General features: G+C 35.6%; 1 pseudogene; it reads right to left on the reverse strand.

The window, feature by feature from the left end:
- Positions 1 to 2996: 2996 nt before the first annotated feature.
- On the reverse strand, positions 2997 to 10269 carry LOC133779024 (uncharacterized; annotated as a pseudogene).
- Positions 10270 to 11804: the final 1535 nt, after the last annotated feature.

An 11804-nucleotide genomic window follows, 5' to 3' on the forward strand; every position in this document is an offset into this window, starting at 1 on the left:
TGAGGCAGAAGAAATATAAAATGTCTGCAGGAGTGGGGACCTCCCACTCGTGCTTCTGGAACAAATACCTCAACCCTGCCAGCAGACGGTAGGAATTGAGGGGGAGCTGAAATGGGGCCAACCCCGCATAGTTAAGGAAATCAGCAAAGTACTGATCCAGTGGAAGGAAGGCCCCTGCCTTAAAATGTTCACCACTCCAGGCCGCGAACGACTCGTTGAGCGGCGCACAGCTCCGCTCGCCCTCTGAAGCAGGTCGAGCCACTACAGACACTTTCCCCAAGGCGATTTTGTGGGAAAGGAAGATTTTGTTAATCTTTGCCTGGTCGGTTATCTTCGAGACGATCCTTTCCGCCTCAAAGAAGGCATCAGGGGCCACCTCGACCTCCTTCTCCACTGTCGGCCCGAAGCGGGGGATCGGGGGGCTAGGCATCGCCACCTTCCCTTTGTCCTGCTGGGAGGCCGAGCTGCTGACGTTCTTCTATGGGAGATTTCTCTTTGGAGCCATCTGGTCGCCTAACGAACAAAGAAAACATTTCAGAAAAGGCGACCCAAGCATGAGGAAAAAGCAATTATTATTTACACGAGCTGAGGTAAGCCCAGCCCGTGGAGAGTGGGACCACGTGGTTCGATGAACACGCGCCTGTGCTCCCAACCGATCCCCGATTACTCGGGATTCGTGTGTCGGGAGGGTCAGGATAGAATTTTCCTTGGGGGGAAAGGTTCAGTAGGCAGGAAATTGCAAAACCGCTTGTGAGGCGTGTTCCCTAAGCTACCCGGTTTTGCACCCAAAATTCCCAAAACTCCTACCCAGAAATTTTCCCCAGAAAAAGCATCCTGAAACCCATACTCTAAAGCGATTTCCTACAACAAATGTGCCCTAACCTAAAAGGGCTGTCACCCTCCATATCCACAAAACCCAGCAAACCCTTGCATGCGGCTACAGTAATTTTTTTTTACCTAAGCTACAGTAGCATATTTTCAAAACACATAGGGTCAGGAAACTTACAGTGTGTGGCTGAGAGGTAGACGAAGGTGTTGCATTGGTAAGAGCTTCGTCGGTGTAATGGCTTCCAAAGCTTCGGAGAAGTCCGTGCACCTAGGCTTATTGAATGCTGAAAGTAGCAGTAGCGGGATCGAGGGTTTTGTTCTTCTGGAGATATGGAGAGGAGAAGAAGAGGAGCTTGAAGCTTGAAAAATTTCGAATGAAAGGGTGGCCCATGCGTAGGGTGGCCACCCCTTTTTATATGCGTAAAGGATCACGTATAGAGGGCCGTTGGATGGCCCTGATGGGGGATCCGAGGTCCTCCACTCGAAATACGAAACGACGGCTGGGCATGGGCTAGGCCATTAAATGCGGTTCTCGTAAGACGTACCGTCACCACCCACGATGTTCCACGTATCAGACGCCTGCATAAAAGGTGGAATGCGAAGAGTTCATGGGGAAGTCCAAAAGCCCCTACTGTGGTCTTATATACGACGTGGTATACCACGAGCAGGAGCTTGGGGGGCAGATGTACGCCCTGGTTTTCCCACGGGCTGGTTAGCAAGCCGAGCTGCTGACTAATCGTAGTTATCTCATGAACTCCCCCAAGACCGGAGCTTCTGTCGTTAGCTCGAGAAATCCCAAAGGGCTCCCCTCCATTGTCCACGACTGGAGCAGGTCCCCTGAAGGCCGAAGGTTGAGTCCAGCATGCAGCTCGCGGTACGAGCTGGATATGGGGGTGTGACCCCTTGAGAAGTAAACACACGCAAGGTAAACGTGCATATATCAGGCATCACGTGTCTGATATCCCCCTGACTTTTCGGACACGCAGCAGGAACGTGCGTGTTCAGACACCCACGGTGGGGTTGGGCCGTGCGGCCCATTACTTCCTTGCCTATTGATGTGACCACACTTATGTGTCAGGTTTAGGAATTAATCATGAATGTCACAGAATTGATACGACAAGTAAGAAGGTCACGGGATGACCTCCCTACCAACTTCCAGGTGCCTTCTCCTATAAATATGGAGACCCTGGGAGTTGATAGGGGTTGGAAAAATAATCTCTTGTAAGAAATACTTTGTAACCAAATACTCAGTAAAGATCAATAATACTGACTAGTGGAGTAGAAGGATTTTAACCTTCGAACCACTTAAAAACTGTGTCTGGAGTCACCCCTTTCGTCCTCTAAGATCATATATCTATTTCGGTTCACATTTAGCACTAATCATTTTCTCTCATTCTCTTAATTACCTGTTGGCCAAGAACCGTGTCAACAGTATATATAAATGTTTAGGTTATTTTACTTAATTACAATTATGTCAATGTATATATGAATGATTAGGTTATTCTACTTAACAATTATGTGAATGTATAAATATTTAATTTTATAAAAATGTTAATTCTAAGTGTATAAATTTTGTGATTTTTATGTCTGTTATAAATTAAATGAAAATAAACTAATTCCAATTTTAAAAATATATATATAACTATAAATTCATATAATTAGACTATTTAAAAAAAATTAGGGCAAAAATATGTATATATAAATAGAATTTGACCATTTAAAAATAATTAGAAATAATTATTAAAAAAAAAGGATTTCTACTTCGGTTATTATGTAAAAACCGAAGTAGAAAGTAGGGATTCTACTTCGGTTTTTACATAATAACCGAAGTAGAAAGTGTCCAACAAGAAAGCGTACCCGACTTTCTACTTCGTTTATTATGTAAAAGCTAAAGTAGAATCCCCACTTTCTACTTTGGTTTTTACATAATAACCGAAGTGGAAAGCCTATTTTTCACTTCGGTTTTTAACTACTTTTTATTTCGTTTTGAACTACTGCGGTTGCAAATTTTAGCGAACATTAAAGTAAATCCTGCTTAAAAACCGAAGTAAAGCTATTTTTTCTTGTTGTGTTTATTATGTTAGAAGTCATTGTGTAATTTTATTAAGATTGTGAGAAGAATTTCCATATGAAGATATCCAAGGTCTCGAATTCTTAGAACTTTGTAACCTATTTTTATCATCAATAAAGATCCAATTCAGCTACCCTACGTGTATCAGTATGGTTTCTCCCATGATTAAACATGTTTTACGAAAAGAAATAATTCGCAGTTGCACATGAACCAAAAAAAAAATCTATTTGGTTTACTTGTATAAAAATAATTCTATAAACGTATATAAAAAATAAAAATAAAAAGTATCTCTATGGCTTCCAATTCTGATTATCCTAATATTTTTCCCATAACTCTACTTCTTTAATTAAATTTGCCTTTCTCTCAAGAAAAGAAGCTAAAGATGAAATATTATAAGGAGGCGGCATGGTACAAGGGATAGTCTCTGTGGGAGCCTTCTCCATTGATTCCATCATAAACTCTTGTGCTAAGCCATCTGCTTGGCAAGCCATTGTCTCGTAACAAAGTTCAGCAGCTCGTGGGGGTATGGTGGGCTTATATTTTAAGAGCTTGGCATATCCAGTTAGAATATTCAGCATGAAATCATACACATACTCCATTTTCAGCTCCTCTTGTATAAATTTACTCCCACGTTCTCCAATCTCTTGTGCCTATATATATGTATATATATATATGAAATCAAATACAAAAACAACCAGAATAAGAGAATGTCTGCAAAAGCTTGTGGAAGGAGAACCTATACATGAAACAATGATTTTTTTTTTTTAATATTGAACTTATTGAGAACTTACGGACTCTATTAACCGTAAAAATACTAGAACATGCTAGCTTAGTCAATTGACATTGTAATTGACCATATTTATACCAAAAAAAACGCGGTAGAAAAAAAAAATATCAATTTTGAGTAAAATGGCTAGAAAATAAAATTATTACCTCTTTTTGGTGAAAGTTGCCCCAGTCAACAGCATACTTGATTGATCTACACTTGTCATTAACTTTGATCGGCCAATAATGGCGCCTTGGAATCAAAGCTCGAGTGAAAAAATCATAGTAACGTGGTTTTACTGTTAATGTAACTGAATTGCATGAAAGAATATATTTATGACTAACAGACCAAGCATTCCCCTCAATATAAATCTTGAACCTAAAACAAGCATACAATCACAACACAAATTGTTATATTATGACAAAAATATATAAAAATTGAAGCTAAACAATAAAATTAAAATTGATATTTAATAATAACCTGTGAGTGCATTGGTCAGCCAAATGTGATCTCTTGTATCCACGCCTTGCTGCTTTATTCCAATCCTATAATGTCAATACGTACATAACATATATTCATTCATTTTTTGTTTTTTAGACATAAAATGTGCATTAATTTTCTCTTAATAATATATAAAATTTCATTTTTTTAAGAATAATAGATATATCTAATTTATTTACTCAAATAATTTCACTATTAAAACCAAAAGTTTAAAATAATATATAAAAAAATACTTACTTGGGCATAAAGTCGAGCCTTCCAATCATGAAAGGAAGAAGCCTTACATTTGAAAAGGTCTTGTCTATTGAGACTAACATCTGAGTTCCCTTTCCAATAGGCATAAGGTTTTCTCTCCATCCATTTTTTCTTTTTGTTGCCTTCAATTAGTTCCGTCAACAATGGTGTCCATGGCTTTATGTCTACCTCAGGCCTATTACAAGGATAACATTGCAAAAATAAACTTTTTATTAGGTATATTTTTGGTCATTTTGGGAAAATATGTTTTGAGTAAAGTTTTTTTAAAGCTCATACCATCCCCAAAACGACCAATCTGGGAAGACAATATCAAGTGTGGTATTATCTTTACAATAATTAAATACTGGAGGTGGCATTGGGGCATTGGGCCCACTAAATACTGCTGACTGAACGATTGGTGGATCGCCGCAATTGAACATAAGGTCCAAATCAGGGACTCTACCTGGGTATCTCCTTAACAGCTGTAGGATCCCCCACAAAGTAAAAATATCTTTAGATTGAAACGAATGTCTATAAAACTCCACATAGGCCTTCCCTTTTACTATTACAAGTCTAAAGTTAGCCAAGCCCATACTTTCGGCTCGCTCTACCATGTCCCTTGTGACACCGGTTTGAGCCCAAGGCTTCAAGTCTTCATAGATCCAACGGAAGTATTCTGGACACGTGGGAGACAATGGATGATCTCGATCTAGATCTGGATTGTAAGTAATGGATTTATTTGATGGGCAAGTGCCTATGTGTTGCCATAAGCAGTACAATTGACTGAGAAATAGATTTTGGTGTGATCTTGAGGGTGTGGGGGATTGTGGAATGATAGTGTACTTAAAATTTCCTGACACCAAATGTAATATAAAACAAAAATTAATAGAAGGTTACACCTATTAAAATATATACAAGTCAAAACGTTGGTGGTATTAGTGTAATTTGATAACTTTTCACCATTTTTTATTAAATAATTTATCTTAGTTTGGTTTAAATGAAACCATCTTAGATTAAATGATTGTTCTTAACGTAACCGTTCTTAAAATTTGTGTTGTTTAGTAATTTAGTGGTTTTTTGTTTTTACAATTAAATACTAAAGTTTTTATATTATTAAAACAAATAGTGAAGTTTTATAATAATACTAATTAAACTTAATTAATTAATTAATTACACTTAATTTATTCTTGACAAAATGTTCAATTTTTCATTGATTTCAATTTTATTTTAAGTTTCATCTTTTTTATGTCTCTTCCATTTTTTCACTAGCACAAATACAATAATTTATTTTAATAGAACACTTGAATTTCTTTATACACTATTTTCTAAAAGGTTTTGAGAAAATATCATTGTTTTATTTTATAAAAAAAACTAAGCATTTTGTTAATAGCTAGCTTTCACTTAATTACTACTACTTTTTATGAAACTTATGAACTACCAATAGTAAAAGAATTAATAATCAAAGATAATGAAACAGATTCTTTAATTAATTTATTATCTAAGATAATGAAATTTATTCTTATCTTCTAGCTATAGTCTTTTATAATTTATATCATAGAATTATTTTTGTATTATTTGCTTCTTCATTAACGTTCTTGAATTATCTTTTTATAACTCACATATTTTATACATTGTGTATCCATTTTACAATTAAATAAGAATGTGCACTTCATAATATTGATGCATAATTTCATCAACTTAAAAATAGAGGACAATTTAGCAACTTATGAGAAATGAAAAACAAAGAAATTTTACTTGTTTCAGTTGCTAATAAAACATACTCCATGAGTATTTATTATTAACAAAACGACCAGAAAACTACTTTACTTTGAGTTCTGGTACCATTTTTTAGAGCTTCTAATTAATATGTAAAAGCATATGTCCTCCATCACATGTCGATAACCTTATTTATAATAAAACTAAAGTAATAAACTTCTCATTGTGTGGACCAAATTTATCTTTGCTTTTTTATATGTTTTAATGTGTGATTATTATTACAATGCACTAACACTTAATTGATCTCGTCTAACCTCTATTTTAGGTAGATCAAATAAGACCCTTGACGGTCGAATCTCGCTAGACCATTCTTATTCAAATGGTTATTTCGCTGCCTTTGGGCTGCTAACGTGGATAATTTTTTTTCTAAACTTAAACTGCCTAGCTTTGATTATAAATAGCAGTCAATAGGACTAAAAATAGGACAATGGATTCATTATTCACCACACTTCATACTTTTATGAGAGCTTTTGAGAGAATTATCACTGACTCGAGCATCAGAGTGCCTTTGTACAGGTACCCACGAGGGTTTCTTTCATCCTTTCAACATTTAGTGATTCAATCCGTGCATCGCTATTGTCGAATCAACCCAGTGATATTATTCCATAATTAACCTTTATGCTAAATATTGAAAAATATTACTCATTAAAGTTTTAAATTAAATAATTTGGTGCTGTCTGTAAGAAGCTTAGTTGTTTTTCTTATTGTTTTTCTCTTTGTGCATGAATACAATCAAGAAGAACATGAACGGAAAAGATATGGAACCCAAGAACAACACGGCCAACTGCTAATTGATTGAAGCTACCAAACAAGTGATGGGCACACACGTGCACCAACCCATGTGAATACATAGACGCTGACCCAGGCAAAAATTTAACTCCCAGCTCAGACCTAGCCGTAAGGAGACAATATCACACCTAAGGTGAAGATTAACAAAGAAATCATGACAAAGAAGGTACAAGAAAAGATTGATGTTGAGCACACCAAAATGAAAGGGAAAGTAGTCATTGAAGGTAGCCCTAAATTAGAGTTACATGCAAACTGAAAAAGCGAGATGATGAAGAAGGTCATGAAGAGCATGATTGGATATCACACTCAAATTCCAACCTAACATGCAACGCAAATTGTGAGGGGTATTACATAGTCCCTAATTAAAGATGATAGAGCTTAAACAAAAGGACTTTGTCGCCCTGACCCTACCGATGTATGTGAGACAAATAAGTCATGTTGATTACATATACCACTTCCAACATCATATATAAATTTAAACTACAAAAAAATTAAGCCATTAACTGCAAAATTCTTGCAACTACACTGTCCTAATAGTCAGACCTTTTATGGCTTAGACAACTGCATGAGAAGTCAATAAATAGCTTTGAATACCTTACAGAGGTCTTCATCAAGTAATATATTGACAAGGAAAGTGTTTGGTGATAGAAGTCTCGTGATATTTGGTTGAAGCTTGGAGATTGTAACTCGAGGTTATTTCACACCACAATCAACACTTAGGTGAAACAAAATTTGATTTGGAACATAAAAAATTATGGTGATAGCTGGATTTCCTTCTGAGATCATATAGGCATGTACTTTAATCAGAGTTCTCAAGTCTTATTTACCTCTCATAATTCTATTACTCAAGGGGACTTGATGATATTTTATTGACAATGTTTCAACGGAGGAAAACCTTGAGATCCTTGAAGTTCCTTATGAGATTTGTATCAAGGAAATAATTTGGAAAATGAAGGCTGATAATGCTCCTAGCCTGAATGGAATGACTAAGGCATTCTATAAATAACATTGCTCAGTGGCGGGCTCAACTCTCATTAGAAAATGAGTCATGTTAACCAATGGTTTTGATTTCCAAATCGTTGAACATATCATTTTTTGTGTTACATTGTGAGCTATTCTATTTTACTCAATGGTTCTCCCCTTGAGGCTTTCAGGTCAAGCAGAGCCCTTCGTTAAGGATACATGTTTTCTCATTTACTTTTTCTCCTTTGTATTGAAGTACTTTCCAAGCATCCAAGGTAGTTTTTTAAAAAATATGAAACTTGGTCAGGTCAGGTGATTAACTTGAATAAGTCTTTAGTCTTCTTCTCTTCTAATTTGAACAAAGTAACACAAGGTTTAGTTAAGGAGCAACTGGGAATGAAGGAGTTCCAAAAGGATGAGTTCTATTTTGGTAATCCTACTCTCTTATCGAAGCAAGGATGCAAAGGCTTTTACTTCCTTAAAGAAAAGCTTTGCTTCAAATTGAAAGGATGGAAAATCAAGCTCCTTTCAAGAACGAGTAGTTACACACTCATAAGGTTTGTTGCTATGGCCATTCCCACATACACAATGTTAGGAGTATAGCTTATGATCACAAAATTAGTATGATAATTCAAATGAATTAAACACAAGATAACCTCATAATAAATGGAAGAATAGCATAACTTAAGTCAAGAGAAAGAGAAGACCTTTATTGAGAGAAACCCTAGTTACATAAAATCATAGTTATGATTTTATGTGATCAAACAATGGGGACAAACATGAAGGCTTGACACAATAGAATTGCTGTCCAAAAAACTCTATTCCTTGCCTCCCATAAGAGATTGCTTGAAGGTACTACAATGGTGGAATGAGTCTTGGAATTAACAAACTTTGTTCTTAAAATAAGTCAAGCTTTCTTGAAGAAGATCTTGGAGAAAACTAATAATCTTTGTGAGTTAAAGAAGGAGTGAAGAGTGATCAATTCACCAAAATCTCAAATAAACCACTTAAATAGTGTAGGAACTATCATTAGTGTTAACCAATGAGATTAGAGCATTTTAAAATATGTTTTGGAACCAAAAACATGTAATTGTACGAGTCTGTACGGACGACCCACGTGACGCATCACCGACATGCAAGCGATGCATCACCCTGATGTAGTCGATGCGTCCCTTGTCTAGGTTGTCTTAAGCCAGGCGATGCATCATCTCTCAATAGACGATGGAACGCTTGTTGCACTGACTTTTGACCTTGTACGTCGACCCAAAACACCTCCAAATGCACTCCAAATTTTTGGGGTACTCTTATATACTCTAAAGAAACACTTTGGACCAAAAAAAAAAACTAATTTTTAAGTGCCTACAACAAAAATCAATCCACTCATGTTGACTTTAGAGAAACCTTTATGATTTTGCACCTCTTTGTGCATAACTAATTTCACTATGTGTTTAACCAATCATAACCATCCTCCACTTTGTTAAATACATTCTCCATGTTGACATATACATGCTTTTTTCTTAGATCCCTAAAAAACAACACCCCCACCAAGGGTGAACACCCAACCGGTTGTATATAAATTATCTCCTACACTGGATATCTAACTTGCATCAGAATATCCTTCAAGTATCTTTGAAAACTTTGAATATTGGAGGTATAGTTCTTGGGTCCTTTTGAGGTATACAAAAACTCTTTCTACGACCTTCCAATGTTTGATACTTGGATTACTAGTAAACCTACTTAATTTACTTACTACAAATGCAATATTCGCTCTTGTACAATGTGCAACATACATTAAACTCCTTATTTCACTTGCGTACTCTAATTGAACCACCGCTCTTTCTTCATTATTTTCAAGTTTTGACTTGAATCAAATGGCATGTTTGCCTCTTTGATATTAAGATGACTGAATTTGTCAAGCATCTTCACAACATAGTGAGCTAGGACCTAAGGCATATCCATACGCATTTCTTCTAACTTTGATACTTAGTATGATGTCAACCTCTCCAAGGTCTTTCATCTTGAAAGTAGAAGATAGAAACCTCTTTGTTTTATTATGCCTTTCATGTCATTACTTAATATCAACATATCATCAACATATAGACACACTAGAATGGCATAGTCATCACAAGTCTAAGAGTATAAGAATTTGTCTGTGCTATTGTGTCTAAGCTCATCCAATACAATGGCTTCATCAAGATTCTCATGCCCTTGTTTAGGTGCTTGTTTTAAACCATATAATGATTTAACAAGTACATACCTTATGTTCATTTCCCTTTATAACAATTTCTTCCGGTTGTTCCATGTAAATCTCCTCATCGAGGTTACCATTTAAGAATTTCATTTTGACATCCTTTTGATGAACATATTCAATGATAAGGCAAACAAAATTTTTTTATTAAAAGTTATTCTTGCCACCGGTGCATAGGTGTCAAAATGGCCTACGCCTTTTTTTTCAAAACTCTTTAGCCACTAACCTTGCTTTAAATGCTTGGATAGTCCCATTTGTGAGATATTTTCTTGGAAGTACCCACTCACAACCTATTGGTTTTGATCATTGTGGTAGATCAACAATTTCCCAAGTATGGTTAGAAATAATTGAATCCTTCTCTTCATTTATGGCCTCCTTCAAAAATGTGGATTCTCTTGAAGGCTTAACTTCTTGGAAGGTTTTAAGATCATTCTCTACTTAAAGTACCATTGGATACTTCCAAGTATGTCTTTTGTGATTACCCTCTACTAAGTAAGGAATATCCACTTGTGAACTCTTACCTTGTAATCCTACCTGTTTATGCCTTTGGCTTCTTCTTGGAAATTATGGTTGTTCCATAACACTCGAAGGTAATTCCTCTTGGATTTCTTCCAATGAGATATGTTCTTGAGATTTGTTGTCACTATACAACAATTTCTTAAAATAAATTAACTTTTCTTGATTCAACTATACCATTTGAGGCATAGCGTACAAACACACCCCCTTATAACTCTAGGACTCAACTTGGTTCTTTTAGGCTTTGTGCTCTTGCAATAAGTAAGACACCCCCACACTTTGAGATACCCTAGGTTGGGTCCTCTTTCATTTTCATATCTCATATAGTGAATTTGATTATTCTTTTAAGGAATCCAGTTTAAGAATATGATAAACAAATAGCAAGGCTTCTCCCCATAATGCAAAACTCAAATTTGCATGTAAAAGCATAGTGTTTATCATTTCAACAAATGGTCTTATTTCTTTCTGCTATACCATTTTTTTGGGGTGTATAAGGAGTTGTACATTCGTGTATTATATCATTTAGTTCATAAAACAAATTGAATTCATTGGAAAAGTATTTACCGCCCCTATCACTTCTTATTACTTTGATTTTTTTTTTCCAATTGATTTTCAACTTCGACTTTATAGATTTTAAACATTATAAATGCTTCATCCTTATTCTTAAGAAAGTAAACATATGTGAACCTAAAACAATTATCAATAAAGTTAATAAAGTATCCATGTCCACCTCTAGTTATCATTCCATTTAATTCACATAAATCACTATATCGACGCGGTTTTTCGCCAACAGATAATTATACGAATAAATAGGATGGATTAGTACTGATTGATAAACCGTAATATGAAAATGATAGTAATCTAGAATGTGGAAATTAATTGCAAGGAAAAGATGGTCACTCCTTTTTTAGGTGGTTCGGAGGTTAAAATCCTTCTAGTCCACCAGTCGATATTATTGATATCTCCTTACTATTTCTTACAAAGTATTTTCTTTACAAGAAGAAGCCAACCCCTTGTACTACCCAAGGTTTTAGTATTTATAGGGGGTTGATCTCTGGGTAAGTATTGGAGTCATCCCATGATCTCTTCATCCATCATGTCATTTATGTGAC

This window comes from Humulus lupulus, chromosome 5 (genome assembly GCF_963169125.1).
Source record: "Humulus lupulus chromosome 5, drHumLupu1.1, whole genome shotgun sequence".
Lineage (NCBI taxonomy): Eukaryota > Viridiplantae > Streptophyta > Magnoliopsida > Rosales > Cannabaceae > Humulus > Humulus lupulus.